The sequence below is a fragment of the Callithrix jacchus genome, chromosome 7 (genome assembly GCF_049354715.1).
Source record: "Callithrix jacchus isolate 240 chromosome 7, calJac240_pri, whole genome shotgun sequence".
Taxonomy (NCBI): Eukaryota; Metazoa; Chordata; class Mammalia; order Primates; family Cebidae; genus Callithrix; species Callithrix jacchus.
This window is the reverse complement of record NC_133508.1, coordinates 42,469,851-42,486,735: the sequence shown is the minus strand read 5'-3', so window position 1 is coordinate 42,486,735 and position 16,885 is coordinate 42,469,851. Positions and strand designations below refer to the sequence as shown.

General features: G+C 52.5%; 1 long non-coding RNA gene across 1 annotated transcript; it reads left to right on the top strand.

The window, feature by feature from the left end:
- The first annotated feature begins 4,024 nt into the window (after positions 1–4,024).
- Positions 4,025–6,844, top strand: LOC118155330 (uncharacterized). Its single transcript, XR_013520437.1, has 2 exons — positions 4,025–5,787; positions 6,177–6,844. It is a non-coding gene; the product is annotated as an uncharacterized LOC118155330 (long non-coding RNA).
- The last annotated feature ends 10,041 nt before the right edge of the window (positions 6,845–16,885 follow it).

Sequence of the window (16,885 nt, the reverse complement as noted above, 5' to 3'; positions counted from 1 at the left end):
TCAATCTGTCAGTCAATTGTGCACAGGGAATGGAGCTCTAGACACTGGGGGTTCAGGGGAGCTCATCCACCTGCGTGGTGGTGTTTCATGCCTCTTGTCACACCTTGATGCCAAGAACATGACACGCCCCGACTCCACAGGGAGAGGACGCCTGCAGCCTCAGGTCTGGAGTCCCCAGGCCTGGTCCCAACTCCTCCTTGGGTTGACTTTATCTGTGTCCTTCCCTGTGATAAACCATGGCTACGAGCAGAACAGCTCTTAGTGGGTGCTGAGTCTTTCTAGCAAGTTGCCAAACCTCAGGATGTTTGGGGAAATCCCCTAAACTTGCAGTCCATGTCAGAAGTGCAGGTAGTCTTCATCTGCATGAGACCGGGTCCCCTAACCTTTGCAGTTGGCCCAGCACTGGACCCTTCCATTCTGGAGGGGTAACCCTGGGGCCCCGCAGACCCCATGCTCTGACCTCCCTGCCTGGGTCTGACTGTGCTGGCTTCCTCGGCGCTCCCACCCCAAGAAGGGCTCAAGAACCGGGGGTAGCTGAACAACCGCTTTCCAGTTCTGGGTCCTTTGCTGTTCATTGTTGACTTTGAGGCTTTGAGTTTTCTATCAAACGTGAGTTAGAAAGTCAGCTGCACTGGTTGACCACCTCAAAAATGCAAATTGGTATAATTTCAATCAATACATGCAGCACTGAGCATTAAAAATGCAAATTTCCTGCCATGCAGAGAGCACGAAGGAACAGCACCTTGAACAAAACTGGGATGGCAGGAGAACCTTCCCATTTCCCCACGTGCACACGGGGCCCTTCTCTGGAACAGAGCATGGGGGCGTGGCCACAGGTCCAGGGAACAGACCTCAGGGGCACCTCATGGCCCAGCTTGGTCCACAGTGTTATCAAAAAACAAACAAATTCGGGCACAGTGGCCAGCCAAGCCGGAAAGCCGGGCCTGCAGCCCCTTTAAATCAACAGAAAGGTGGTCCCTTCCCCCCTAACTTGCTGTCCTCATCCTCTTCCACTTCCTTTCCTTTTCATCTGAGCCCACAGTGAGAACCACTGTGCTGGGTGGGGCCTCCAACTCCCACATGGAAGCAGCAGTGAGAGGAGGCCTGTGGGAAGGTTTGGGAAGCCACACCACAAGGTGCACCTGGTCCAGGAGCGGGGAGACCTCGGAAGCCCAGGCAGACCTGTCCGCCCCGGGTTATGCTGAGGGTGGGTGTCTGTCAGCGCCTTCTGCGTCAGCACACCAAACCTAGGGCCTGAGATTGGATGTGTGTGGGTTACAGAGCTCATGAGCACCCAGAGGTGACATTGATGTTTCCCAACCAGGTCTTCTTTCTGGAAAGGTGCCCTCCACTCTCCTGCCTTTGTTCATCTTTAAAATGAGACACAGTATCCCCTCTGGGAGGCAAGATGATTCCGGATAAGTAGCATGAATGCATAGCCCAGCCGGGACCTTACTCCGCCTGAGGTGCACAAATGCTGCTTGTCCTTCCTGGCCTCCCCAGATGCAGGAAACAAGCAGACAGTCCTGCAGGGCGGCCACCCAGGGCCAGGTGCGGGATAGCGATGGGGGGTGTCCACCCCCACCCCCACCCGCCACCAGGTGCTCTCCCTGCACCAAAAGCCTGCGTTTTTCAGCATCGCCCAGCTGACCCATGTCAGCGTGTGAATGTCTGACCTCGTCCACCTGAGTCTCAGCTCCCTCGGGTGGATGCCAGCTCTGCTTTTGCTTAATATTTGCCTTGCACAAAATGTTTTGCAATGAATGAATGAATGAATGAGTCATACCCATCTCTTAATCTGTTCAGAAACTCAGAATAATGAGACCTAGAATCCAAGGTCTAGTCTGACCTTTTACCTAGACGGAAGTCCCTGCCCGGTGCACCTGTGGAATGCATGCCAAGCTCCTGCCGGAACAGGACACTGGGTGTCTGAGCCTACTCTCTGTGGTGGGAAACAAATCACTACAGATTTAGAGGCTTAAGCCATATCCATTTATTACCTCACAGTTGCTGGGGGTCAGGAGCCAGGCTGGGTCCTTCGAGTGGGTCTCACAGAGCCTGTCAAGGTGTCAGCAGGGGCTGAGGGCTCCTCTGAGCTCAGGGTCCTCTTCCAAGCTCCCAGGGTTGCTGGCAGAATCGAGTTCCTTGCAGCTGTGGAGCTCATGGTGGCTTTCTTCCTCGAGACCAGTAGAAGAAAATCTGGGACTCTGGATCGGGAGGGCCCTCACCCGATTAGGGCAGGCCCACCCAGGGGAGCAGCCTTTTGAAGGAACTCAGCATGAACTGATCAGGGACTTTCACGATGCTTACAAAAGTCCTACCGCTTTGCCATAGGTGATTGGCTTGGAGCAAATCACAGGTCCAAGTGTATGTGAGGGGAGGCATGCCCACGGGACCATCGAGAACTCTGCTGGCCGCAGCCTCCACAAGGCAGCCCCTCCCTGGCCTTCTCTGACTTGAGGTTTTCCTTCCCATGTGGTGAATCCCACGTCATCCCCACCCCCAACACTAGCTGCCCAGGACTCCCCTGCACAGTCCTCTGCTCTCAGCTCTGTGCAGCTCCTCCACGGCACCCACCCAGCCTGGGCTGCCTTCCTCCCGATCTGCCTGGAAGGCCCCTCCCCCAGGACCTTGCTTTCCTCACTGCCTCCCCATGTCACATCTGAAAGCAAAGGCATCCCAAGCATAGCTCTGCTCCTCCACTCCATCCTGGCCACCACCAGACTCAGACTTCAGACTCTTCCCTGACCCGGCCTTTGTTTCAGGACCTGTGTTTTTGCTGCGTGGCTCCTATCTAGCCCTCTCCCTTCCTTCCAAAGCAGCATCCTGCCCAGCCTGCCCCCTCGGCCTTAGCAAACGGACACCCCCCATTGCTATCCTGCACCTGACCCTGGGCAGCCACCTTGCAGGACTATCTGCTTGTTTCTTGTGTATCTGGGGAGGCCAGGAAGGACACGCGACACTTACATACCTCAAGAGGAGGAAGGTCCGCGCTGGGCTGTGCACTCACACTACGTATCCGGAATCGTCTTGCCTCCCGGGGAAGATATTGTGTCTCAGTTTAGGGATGAACAAACTCAGGCTTTGAGAAGTGAAGACCTGCCTGGGTCTCAGAGCAGCAGGATAAAATATAGGGTGCCCAGCGTCATTTAAATTTTGGGTAAATGTATGATACCCATCTCCTAAACTGTCCAGAAACTCAGAATAATGGGTTCTAGATTTGAAGGTCTAGTTTGCGCTTTTACCTAGACAGGAGGTCTAGAACCCATCTAGAACCCACCATCCCAGCCCGGGCTAGGTGGGTGACCTGGGGGAGCTGCATGGAACTGAGAGCAGAGGACTATGTGGGGGGGTCCCAGGCTGGGAGTGCCTGTGTGGCGGAGGGGAATGAACACAAACGTAAGCTTACGTATGGCTCACATGTAGCGTCGGCGACACTAGCATATGCTCTCATTTATCTGTTACGTATGGCTCACATGTAGCATGGGTGACACTAGCACATGCTTGTTTATCTGCTTATGTATGGCTCACATGTAGCGTGGGCGACACACTAGCACGTGCTCGTTTATCTGCTTATGTATGGCTCACATGTAGCGCGGGCGACACTAGCACGTGCTCTCATTTATCTGTTACGTATGGCTCACATGTAGCATGGGTGACACTAGCACGTGCTCGTTTATCTGCTTACGTATGGCTCACATGTAGCATGGGTGACACTAGCACGTGCTCGTTTATCTGCTTACGTATGGCTCACATGTAGCGTGGGCGACACAGTAGCACGTGCTCGTTTATCTGTTATGTATGGCTCACATGTAGTGTGGGCGACACAGTAGCACATGCTCGTTTATCTGTTACATATGGCTCACATGTAGCATGGGTGATACACTAGCACATGTTCATTTATCTGCTTATGTATGGCTCACGTGGAGCATGGGTGACACTTACACTAGCACATGCTCATTTATCTGTGACTCAGGTGGAACTGGGCATCTGTATATTTATCTGCTCTACCTGGATCACACAGATAGTAACTAACACAGAAGGAGGAAGTGGAGTCCACGTCTGACGCCGGACATCAGGCTCTCGTCCTCTGGTTTGCTGTCTGCCCGGGGACAGGGACTTGTCACCACCTCTCATTCTGCTTCGCTCCACTGGTGAGCAGGGCCTCCAGCAGCAGCCCTGGGCAGCCTGGTGGCGAACTCCGAATGCTTGTGCGTGAGTCGGACAAGGTCCTTGCCATTGTGGGGATGGCTTTCCTGCCAATGTTGTCCACAGTGGCTCTCGCTCTGCAGTGCAGGCTCAGCTCCCTGCACCAGCTGCCCCAGCTGGTCCATTTTGGAAGACCTCACCCCCATACTTGCAGCCCTTGTTCTCTGCCTTTGCTGCTTATCAATGCAGAGCAGGCTTGGTAGGTGAAACCCTCAAATGAAAAGCTATGCAGAGTAAGCATTCTAGGGTCCATCTGTGCTGAAAGTGGGGGCGATGCTCCCTCCTTTGCACACCACTGCCCATCTTAAAGTGTCAAATATAAGTGGTTACGCTGATGGACAGTTTTATTCCCTCCAGCAGCTGACAATTCCACAAAATGGAGAGATTTTAATTTAAAGGGGCACAATAAAGAAACCCTTCTGGATGCTCAGAGTCTCAGGAAGGAGGCTGAGGATTCCCCAGAAGCCTGTTGCTCAGTAGTTAAGGAAGCCGTGCCCTTGGCTGGGGGCCCGTTCTGGCCATGGGTAACTTGTTTCTGGAGAGCCTAAACTGAGAGTCTCTTGGCTTGGAGCAAGTGGCTACTCCCCTGCAGCGGAACAGGACCCACTCTGTACTTAGGGGTTGAAGATACAGAGCTGCTCCGTTTGTCTGTTTTTGTTTTGTTTTGTTTTTTTGTCGGTTTGGGACTGTTTTGATGTCCTTGTGGGTGGTGAGACGCTCTGGCCTCTACATTTGCAGTTGGGATGCCTGTCAGAGCTCACCTGTACCCCCAGCACAGCCTTGAAGTCCTGGACTCCTCTGTGAGGTCACTCACCCCCTGTCCCCATAGAGGAAGCTCCAGATGGCAGGCACCCCAACTTGCCCACGCCAAGGAGCTGCCTGCTGTGCTCATGTCTGTTTTGTCTCTTCTGGACACTTCCTTCCAGAGGCCAGGGCAGGGCTTACACCTGCTCCATCGTCCTTGCATCATCTACAGGGCCAGGTTCTTTCCACTCAGCAAATGTTGGGTCTTGGTGACACATGCTGGTTGGTCTCACCATCCCCAGGCCCTGGGGCTCACCTCACCCACCTCCCCCCTTTCACCTCCCACCTCCCACCTCCCCCTCTGCGCCCCAGCAGCACAGAACCTGTGGTTTCCACTTGCCCGCGCTCAGGCACCCAGTCCTCCGCCTGACCCCAGCACCCAGCCACCTCCAGGAAGCCCTCCCTGGCCAGCCACCTCTTGGCCAGGTTAAGGACCCCAGCCCTGCACAATCTCAGCATGTTCTCTGCACTTCACGCTACAACTATCTGTTTTGTTCCCTCTGTATGAGTGGCAAGTCTGAGGTCTCATTCAGACTTCAAAACATGCACCAAGAAGCACAGTGCCTAGAACACGGTGCCCAGTGAATCTTGGCCGAACGAAACAATGGCATCTGCCCAGGCTGCCAGCATGGCTTCCAGGGAGCAGGAGTGCCTCGGTGGAAAACCCTTCCTGATCCCAGCAACTTGGGGTCAGGCCCCACCTTCCACTCCCTCTTGGATCCACTGGGGCAGGCCCAGGAGACACTGACTGCATGCTCAGCTCCACGGGCCATGGTAAGTGCTCTTTAAAAGCATAACTGGGGGATGAAGGCGGGTGGCTCCCAGAACACAGTGCTCTCATTAGCTCATTACAGACCCAGTACCATCGAGGGGAGGGAGGTGCAGGTTTGCTCCGGGCTTGTGCCGCCTCCTGCCAGAGAACCTTTGGAATTAAGGCATCGGCATTAATTGCAGTAGAAGCTCTGAAAAGCCTTCCTGTTTATGATTGCCCAGCGTCCTCTCTCGCTGCATGTCTGTGTGACATGCCTCAGGGAGATACTGATTTATTTTTGGTTGTAAGTGAGAGTTAACACCGCATTGGCAGCTGCTCCCTGTAGATGTGGGGATGTGGCCTTTTCCCGGAGGCAGCAGAGATAGTTCAAGCACAGTGTCTTTCTCTCTAGGGGGACTCAGAAGCAGGAAGGAGCCTGGATCGAGCTGCAGCCTGGTCTTGTCTGTCACTCCTCGGGAAGCATGAGACAGAGGAGATGCCACTCACTGTGGAGAACCGAGGGTTGCAGGGAGCTTTAAAGATGCCCCAGGCCCCAGTCTCTGCTGCCCAGCCCAGGTCTGGAGCCACCTCAGAGTGAGCCACGCACGTGAGGGCAAAAGCAGGTGGAGTCTAGTGGCCACCTGGACATGGGTCAGACATGTGGGAAGTAGAAAAGCTCCTGTTTAAAGTTTCCTTTCTTGTTAAAGAACAAGTGTGCTAGTAACTGTGAAGCTCTGTCCTACGTAGCTGTTAGACCTGCCATGCTTACAGGCACGTAGTACATTCTATGTCCTTGTACTTTAACCAAGATACCTGGGCTGGACATGCTCACAGGCATGTCCCAGCTCTCCATGGCTTTTACCTGTTTAGAAGTTTTAAGTTGTTGACCAATCGGGTTTTAGTTTACATTGTGAGGTCTGGCTCCAACCAGCGGAGACCAGACACAGCAGTAAGGATGACCCCAAATGCATAAGGCACAAATTTGTGGGTTTTCTTTTGTTCTTTTTACTCTCATTGCAAGATGGCTAGTGAGGGTGCCCTTTCTGCAGCCCAGGAAGTAAAAATTGTGTTGCTGAACGATCCTTTGTCTCAGTGCTGATTCTTCTTTGCGGCACTGAACATCTGTTTCCAACAAGACACATTCAGGTTCCAACCTCCACTCAGAACATGGTAACTTGTGACCTGGCCTGAGTCAGGAAGGGTCTCTGGGTTTCAATTTGCAAGAAATGGCATGGGAGTCAGGGGGTAGAGGTGGGGGCATGTTACCTGCCCAGCGAAGTATGGTGTTCAGACAGCATCCCTCTATACAAGAGCCATGGCCTCCCCCTCTGTGGATTCTTGCAAGAGTGTCGGTTAGCTGCCCATTTCACCCTGGCAGCGGCCAGGTGGCTCACCGGGCAGACTCCCCAATTTCTCACTTGTAGTTCTTTCTTGTAGAATGTGCCGAAAAGCGGCACCCTGAGATATGGAGGAATGGGCTGCAACAGCCAGGTGCTATTCCTGCCCCACGCCCCCCTGAGAAACAGATGTCTTCTAGCTCAGGGGGCCCCGTGGACCTGAAGTATGAAACTCAAGGTGGGCTACTTTGCAGGGTCCTTCAGCTGTGGTGCAGGTGGGGCCCTAGCAACAAGAACCCTGCCATGCTGTGCAGCTTTCCTGAGCCTTGGGGAACAAGCTTGCCATGATCCCTCAGCTCTGCTGCCTCTTGCTGCCCATCTATGAGGTGTAGAACTGCTCCATGTAACCTGTGGGCGAGTGTTCTAACTCACCAGGTCAGACAAGTCAGTAACCAGTGCACCGGGAGCCCGCTTCACAGCCGCCCCTCCCCTGTAGCAGGGAGGAGATGCCACCAAGGCAGGGCCTGTCTGGCTGTGATACAGCCTGGAGATGAGAGCTGTGGGGGTGCCTCCATAGGTTCAGTGGTGTCTTCCCATTTCTCCTGATTTCCTGGTACCCCTTCCCATAACCCATAGTCATGCGTCTGCCAGCAGCTGGACACTGGGCAGAAGCAATGGCCTCCACCTCCGGGCCTGGCCAATCAAACCCTCCCAGAGGACACCCCCATGGGCTTTCCTGTTTTGGTGACAGGGATGGAGATGGCCTTCTGGGTGAGCTCTGGAAGAGTCACACGTGGAAGGGGTGTGGAACCATGGAACAGGGTCCCGGAAAACCCTGGAACTGTGACTCCCAGACAGGGCCAGACACAAGCAGAAAGTAAAATCTATTCTGCCAACTCCCTGGGACTTATGGAACTGAGGAGAGCTGGGAAGAGACAGCAATCCCGGCCCGCCCATGGCCACCTCGACAGCCCACGCACAGGCTGAGAAGAGGGAAGATCCCACAGAAAGAAGGTGAGCAAGAGGGAGCAAACCCAGGCACTCTGGCAGGTGGACTTTATCTGTCCTATTAGGGAGATTGGCTTAGTTTTCTGCCTGGTGGGTGCCCCTTGTCGCAGGCATGTGGTGAGGATTTGCTGCAATGGTGGAGGTGACACTCAGCACGTGAGTAATTGGTTCTCATGGACATTCACTCCCTTTTGCTGTCTCTTCCCACTGGCCTAAAGGAGCAGCATTTGTGCAAGGGAGAGTGACAAAAGGGTGCTTCACGCATGGCATCCGGCCCAGCTCCCTGGGAAAAGCCACCATGGGAGGATTTCTGCCAGGACCGGGCTGAAAGGCTCTCCTGCAGGCTGCCTGGGCCAGGGCCACTCACAGAACCTGGGGGGGGGGGGCAGGGACAGCTGTGGTCTCTGTAGAAATAAGTGGAGTGGGGTCAAAGGCGGGGACAGGAGGTGGGAAGGAAAGCAAAGCAGGTGCTGGCGGGAAGGAGAGTCTGCTTGGGAGTCTGGAAGCACTGGTTTGCTGCTCACCTGCACGGGACTCACCTGGGAATCTCATTGGAATGCATAGTCATGAGTTCCTGCCATGAGAAATTCTAATTCAGTGGGTCTGGTAAGGGCTCGGACAGGTCTGTTGAGGCCCAGGCTGAAGAGCAGTTGTAAGAGTAGTTGTGGTGGCTCCCAGGCGGTGCTGGGTCTGCTACCCTTTCCAGAGTGGCTGGATGAGGGGAGGGTCAGCTCTGTGTTCCAGGGGCTCATGAAGATGGGACGCCCCTAGGCAGTGTTGCTCGGTCATCCCTGTAGGGTGACCATCATCTGGTGACCTGTTGCCCTGGCACCTGGTCTGTTTGGCATGTGTGCCAGATTTTACATTTTCTAAACAAGTTTATTGTGAACATTCATATTAAAATAAGCAGGACATGGCCTGGTAGACTCCACTGCGACCCCTGCTTTCGGCAATGACCTGGTCCCCTAGTGAACGAGACATGTGCAGTGAGCAGTTTTAATTTAACACGTGGATCCAGACCACTGGCAATGACCCGTTCAGCTTGTCTTCAGCTCTTCCCAGACCCAACAGCCACCACTCCCTAGCCAGGACTGCACTCAGACGCTGCTGAGGAAGCTGCTTGGACATAAACCCAGGGACAACGACCTCCTTCTGGCCTCAAGCAAGAAGGGAGAAATGTCCCACATTACTCCCCCTCCACCTCGTGGCCAACACTTGGTGGACCACCAGCTGTGCTATGGCCTGTGCCACACCTGAAAGATGTTAAAGCCACCAGAGACCAGTCACGTGATGTGTGGGATGTCACAGGGCGAGCATGTGAAATGCGATGAAGAGACAGAGGCTGGGAGACCCTAAACACAGACAGAGAGCTGCCCACACCCTGGCTACAGGTGACATTGCTGTTTTGTGGGATAAATACACAATGAGTTATTTGTTTTCTTGCTTGCTAATGCTTTTAAAGTGTTGTGAGAAACCCGTTTGGTAGCAATGAGCTAAAATAATGAAAGTACGTGTTTAATGAAAAAGCACTGGCCGGACGCAGTGGCTCACGCCTGTAATCCCAGCTCTCTGGGAGGCCAAGGCGGGTGGATCACACCTGAGGTCAGGAGTTCAAGACCAGCCTGGCCAACATGGTGAAACCCTGTTTTTACTAAAAAATGCAAAAAAAAAAAAAAAAAATAGCTCGGTGTGGTGGCAGGCACCTGTAATCCCAGCTACTTGGGAGGCTGAGGCAGGAGAGTTGTTTGAACCCCAGAGGCAGAGGTTGCAGTGAGCTGAGATCGCACCATTATGCTCCAGTCTGGGTGACAGGGCAAGGCTCCATCTAAAAAAAAAAATAAAACACACAGAGTTTCCATCGGCTGTTAATATTGACGATGAAGCTGCAACTTGTACAAAGTATGTATTGGCATTGTTTTGACCTTGGATAAGCTGAAGGATCGTCATCTGCTGAAGAACCAGCCGCATCTACTTCCAAAGGCGGTGGTCGAAGGCTTTGTGGAAGACAAGGGCTTGCAGCATGTGGCTCCAGAAGGTCAGAGCATGGCTTTTCATCGCGATCAGATGCCGCTCTTCGAAACTCAGCTCACACTTGGCAGCTAAGCTTCCCTGTGCCAATTGTAAAGTAAAGCGGTTAACTGTTCATGTGCCAGCACCACTTGCAGAAGAAAAACTCAGCAAATGATCACTGAAGCCAGTTTCAAATGGTAACATCTGATCGTTCACACAGGAAGTCAAAGTCATTGAATTCTAGGAATGAGCCCATGTTTTTCAATCCCATTTGTGAACTAAAAAAGCAGCTCATAGAATTTCTTCCTGGTCTGTAATCCCAGCATTTTGGGAGGTCAAGGAGGGCAGATCATCTGAGGTCAGGAGTTCAAGACCAGCCTGGCCAACATGGTGAAACCCTGTCTCTACTAAAAATACAAACATTAGCTGGGTGTGGTGGTACACGCCCACAGCCACAGCTACTCGGGAGGCTGAGGCATGAGAATCTCTTGAACTGGGTTTGGGGGGCAGAGGTTACAGTGAGCCAGGATCATACCACTGCACTCCGGCCTAGGTGACAGAGTGAGACTCTGTCTCAAAAAAAAAAAAAAAAAAAAAAAATTCATTGTCTCAGGGGAGACATTTGAGACTCCGGTGAGGATTGTTGCAAATTTAGTTAAAAGGTTCCACACTGAACATGAGATTCCTTGTTTCATTGTGGTGGTCACATCCTGACATACGAGTTAACAGGGTCCGGGTAGAAATGATATTCTTATTATATAAATGTACCCACGAAGCAAATTGAACCACGAGTGGGTTGTAGGACACCTTCATTCAAAGTTGCGTCCAACAGGTTGGAAAAATCCAATGATCAAATAATATAAGCTGTAGTTGCCCAAACTTACAAATATTTATATGCATACATCTGGAGTAGCTGAATTATAACACTTCGTGACAAAGCTGATTTTGTCTTTTCTTTTTTTGAGATGGAGTTTTACTCCTGTCATCTAGACTGGAGTACAGTGGTGCCATCTTGACTCACTGTAACCTCCGCCTCCCTGGTTCAAGTGATTCTCGTGCCTCGGCCTCCTGAGTAGCTGGGATTACAGGCATGTGCCACCACACCCAGCTAATTTTTGTATTTTTAGTAGAGACAAGGTTTTACCATGTTGGCCAGGCTTGTCTCGAACTCCCGACCTTAGGTGATCCACGCACCTCAGCCTCCCAAAGTGCTGGTATTACAAGCGTGAGCCACTGTGCCTGGTCACAAAGCTGATTTTGAATTGTCGAAATATTTCAGTGTGCAGCTCTGCCCTGTCCCTGTGCCCATCACGAGGGAGATTCCACAAACTGAGCCCATGGAAAGCTGCCTTGTAAGTCCGTCTGAGGATCCTACAGCAGTAGTGAACCCTTTTGTAAACAAATCCTCTAAATTTTGGTTACATCAAATGATTGAATTCAATAAATAGAGCAATGACAACAACAAACTTCGGTTTTTAAATTTTTATTTATTTATTAATTTTGAGACTGTTTCCCTGTCACCCAGATTGAAATACAGTGGCAAAATCACAGCTCACTGCAGCCTCGACCTCCTTGGTCCAATCACACCTTCCATTTCAGCCTCTTAAGTAGCTGTAACTAAGATGTGTTGCAGCTGATTTTTGTATCTTTTGTAGAGATGGAGTCCCACTCTGTTGCCCAGGCTGATCTTGAACTCTTGGGCTCAAGTGATCCTCCCGCTTCAGCCTCCCAAAGTGCTAGGAGTACAGGCATGAGCCACCTTGCCTGGCCTCAAACTTCAGCTTTTAAAGCTTTGAGCAAATTGCAGTTGTTGAAGACTAAGCTTGCAAACAGGAAGACATTAAATGTACCTCTTACAAGCAAGGGAGGGGTGAGATAAATTAAACAGTGAGTGTCCTGATGGCACATACGGTTTAATTTTGAAATGACATAATTTTGCTTCAGAATATCTCAGCGTGTGGAAGACATCTTTTAATGAAGCCCTATTTTTAATTAAACACATTTATATACTGCACCAAAATGGAACCAAATTAAAAGATGTACAAGTTTGCTGTATCTAAAATTTGAGAAACATTCGAGAGAAACTTATGGAGAAACAGCTTCAAAATAGACAACTTATTTAATGAATTTTCTCTTGTGAAGGTGTGTAAATGGAGCCAAAACACCAGCATCTGTAAATGCGTTTGGGTGAAATATTTTTACTTTTCAGTTTGAAAAAAAAAAAAAAAAGCAGTGAGCAGAATTCACTTTGAGCTCACCAGGTACCTCTGCACCCGCAGAGGGAAAATTGTCTGAATTAAAACGGTTATGGTCTAGCAGAGAGGAGTCAGTTTAAGGTGTCAATTTCTAGTGTGGTAACCAAAAAAGAAAAAAAAAGCAGCTTGGACGAAGGGCGTAACGATTTTATGGAAATATTTTTTTAAATGTTAGAACTCTATTGAAAAAAAAACTCATTTAGAAAAATTCCAATGGATTCACCAACATATTAAAATCAATGTACCAGTCTCTCTACATATTTATATATAATATGTTATATGTGAATTAAATGTATAATATGTGTAATTAAATAATAACTACATTACATTTGTACAAGAGTAATATGGCAGGCTGGGTGTGGTGGTTCATGTCTTTAACCCCAGCACTTTGGGAGCCCAAGGTGGGTGGATCACCTACGAGCACCTGGGAAATGTTATTTCACAAAGTGAATGTCAGACACCCTTCCTGGTAAGCCTCACTCTGCCCACTGAACAGGTGATGTAGCTGCAGGTTAGGCCACCTGTGCCTGTGAGAAAATGTTGGGTCCGGACTTTGAGGCTGGCTCCCCTTCCTGTGACACCCTGCCTCCCCACTGGAGGGGTGGGAGTGCCCATCCCGCCTGCACCCCCCCACACCATCCACTGGACCACAAAGCTACCTGGGCCGGGTTCCAGAGGCCCCCGTGCAGCAGGCCTGGCCTGTCAGGAAGTTCCCAGGAGACTCTGACACCATAGCTACAGAGGCCCCCGGCCAGTGGGGACAGTGCTCTCCACAGCCCTGCACCCCCAGGGTGCACCCCCAGGGTTGACACTGTTACCCTGAAGGAAGCGGAATCTAGGTTCACAGTTCCTGGCCCAGGAGGGGGGCCCTGTCTGAGACGTTCCCCTGGACCTGGCAGCACCACTCCTGCCCCTGCCCCTGTCCACGGGGAGAGGTGAGGAGCCCACTGTGTCTCCCCAGAAATCAGCCCAGCATCTGCGCTCTGCACGGCCAGCGCTGCAGGGATTATTTTTACCTGCGATCGCTTGTTGAACGTGTCTGATAATGTATTTATAACGGCCTGAGTAACTCAGCTAAGAGCAACCGCCCTGAGTGACAAGGAAAATGGTTAGAAATTGTTCCCTGTAAAATAATGAGCCCTGCTGAAATGAGCCAATCAAAACAGCCTCTGAGTGGCTCCCGCACGGCCAGGTGTGGGGTGTGAAGGGGGAGGTGCCAGCTGGCAGGGCCGCCTGGTCTGCTCTTGGCACGATTTCTGGGTCAGGATCTGGGTGGCTAGGGGAGGGTCCGTGTGCATTCCTCAGGCCCTGCCGGCAGTCTGTCCCCAGGCACCACCGCACTGGGGGAAGCTCAGATGAGGTAGCCCAGGATGGTGCAGACTTTGCACTTTCCCCTGAGGAATGACCCAAGCCCATGTCTACACAGCTGCAGGAGCCAGGGTCCTGAGGCCAGCCCACGTGAGGGTACCCCTGCCGCCTGTTCACTGGTCCAGAGCTCTCAGTTCCCTCTGACCCATGCAGTATGACCTGTCCCCTTCAGCCCTCATCCACCACTCTGGAATGTTCCCCCTCCTGCCCTTCCCATTGCTTTCTCTGCCAGGAACATTCCAGCACCTCCTCCCCCCAGCTCACCTTGTCTTCTCCCCAGATTCATTTCAAAGGGCAGCTCCCACCACAGGAGCCCTCACTGCCTGGCTGGGAGCAGGCCCTTGCTCTGAGTCCTGCAGAGCCTCAGGAGGGTGCGGCCCGGACTCAGGGCTGGGCTGGGTCTCCGCACACCCGGTCTGCTTGCTTGTCTGTTTGCTCTGCTAGAATGGGGACCTCCTGGGGCCCAAGGCCACGTCTTCTTTTCCCTGGTAACTGAATTGTGTGAGGTTGAGAACAGGAGCCCAAACCTGAGCATCCAAGGAATGAACAGCAGAGGAGCTGGAATTTGCACAGTTAGAACCCAGGGGACGCCGCATTCCAGATCACAGATGGCCTGCTCTACAGCACAGATCCTTATCTGCCTCATCCTGGCTCCTCCTCACCCTGATTCTCAGCGGCCAGCTCTGCAGATTTGCCTCTAACTATACCTTTGCCTCTCCCTCATCCCCACTTCCAGCCCCTTGGCCTCGACTCAGGGCTCATCAGCTCTTTCATTAGCCCAGTCTGTGGGCGGCCAACTGGTCCCCCTGCCTCCCACCTGCCTCTTGAAAGCTCTTTTCCTTGGGGTCCAGTCTGTGCCGCTGTCCCTGTCTCGCTCCTCTGTGGCTCCCCAGTGCCTGGACAGTGGGGGCCAAGCTCAGTCCCCATGGCCACGCTGCCTGTCCCCTGAAGCCCGAGAAGTCCTCACTCCCAGCTGCAGACCTGGCACACTCCTACAATGAGTCACTCAGTTTCTCACTCCGGAGACTTAACTCTCATTGTCCCTTCCCGCCCCCTCTCCGTGCCTGCCCTCCCCGGCTGCCCTTAGGGCCCTCCGTACTGCCCAGGGCCTGCTCACTCCTGGAGATCCACCTCTGGGGCCCTTCTCCCCGCCTCTCCTCAGGAGCTGCCCCTCTGCTGCCCCAGAGTCAGACACTCTCATCGCATGCCGGGCAGGGTGTGCGTTTTAAAGGCAGGAATGCACGCATTGTTTTACAGGGAACAATTTCTAACCATTTTCCTTGTCACTCAGGGCGGTTGCTCTTAGCTGTCACTCAGGGCGGTGTTGCTCCTGGATCAGATCCTCTCTTCATGGGGTGGCTTGCCTGTGAGCTTATGGAGTGAGGCAGAGGACCATGTCCCCTCACATCTGAACCCACTCTGACAGGGGCCCTGCATTCCACAGGCCGGGGTGGAGCTCCCATAGGAGGTAAAAGCTGGTCCTGCGAAGTCAGAGTCAGAGCAGCAAGGTCTGGCTTAAGCCTTGTACAGTGATTGCGGGTACCTGCCCCTGTGTGCACACGGCCTGACCTATCCCCGGGACGGCTCTGTGGGCTGTGGTGGTTATTCTGGCTTTGCGGACAGGGAGCATGGTGGGGACAGCGTCAGGCTCAGGTGCAACCGGGCATGGATATTTCCAGACTGCACCGTGACCCTGCTGCACCCACATGCCGCTGTGAAAGTCCTAGAGCAGACCTGTTGCCAAAAGGGAATGGGGCAGGTGGTCTAGAAACCCAGCCCCTCCTGAAAGCTGCATGGATGTGCTGTTGCAAAGCCTGCCAATGAGATTTTCAACTGGGGGATTTTCTCCTGGGTCCAGATAATTTGGTGTCTGTGTTGGGGGCCAATCAGTTTAAAGGAAACACATGATATATGAACAAGGAAAGACTAATTCAAAGCAAGACTCATGATAACAGGGGGCAGGACCAAGCCGGGCTCAGCCTGAGGACAGAGTCCCTGGGCAGAGAGGTCTTCTGAGGTGCAGACTCTTCCCAGAAGATCCAACAGGCCCAGTGCCAAGGGCTGTGCGTGAGTTCTGAGAGTCCCAGGCTGACTTCAGAATCTAACTCTCCTACTGTTTAAGTGGATCTCAAACTTAGTGGAATAAAAGCTTTTCTCTGCCGCTGCCAAATGGTGAGTGTGAAAGTGATGGTGTCTGTGTCAGCACTTGGTTCAAACCGAGTCGTGCATGAGGCAAATTGGACCATTACTCATTTTATCGGTTACTTATTTTTAGAGCAATTTAACAATTACATGTAAAGTGCAAAGCACAGACCCGATTTACAGCGGAACTGCTAATTTACTGCCTCCACTTGGGCACCTGACAATTTGCGTGTTTCCATTTAGCATCTTCTCCCCTTCCATCGGTGCCTGGGCTTAACATTATCTATCAATTTACAGGAGAATCCTTCGGGAGGATGAGGGTGTAATGAAGTAGGAATGAAAGCCGCTATCACGTGGACTGGCCCATGTTCTAGAGTCCTGAGGATAACCGGGGGGCAGGTGGGGCAGGAGGCAGAGGGAGAGACCCTCCTAGGAGACACCCCAACCCCATCCCTGGACTCTGTGGGCTTCTCTGATGGTGATGATGTGTCTGGGGGATGGGATCCTCATACCATGCTTTGAACCCTTGAAAAAGAAAGAGACATCAGCCAAGAACCCTTGCATCCTCAGAGGCAGCTTTCCTGGTGTGGGCTTCTGAATGGGGGTGTGCTCCTGACTGTCCTTCTGCAAAGTATACCCACCCTGGCAGCTCAGGAACGCCCAGGAACGCCAGGCTCTGCCGAGACAAGATTCTGACCTTGGTTGTCAAGGCGGCTGTCATGGTGTGCCGATCCTACAGACAGATTAACAGAAAAGGGGAGAGGAGGCGGGGTGGCGAGGATGGGAGGGAGAGAAGGCAGGAGAGGCACAGGAAGGGCAGCCTCCTACCTGAGCTCAGGCCGCAGGCCGCCTGGACTCCATGGCTGTCTTATCATGGACCCAGTCAGGTCTCTGTCCAGGTGACCCTGGGGACGGTCTCTGGTTTCTCACTCACTGTGTCCTTGCTGGAGACTCAGTGTAGCTGGCTGCAGGGAGCCAGGACACATCTGTGTGGAGGAGTA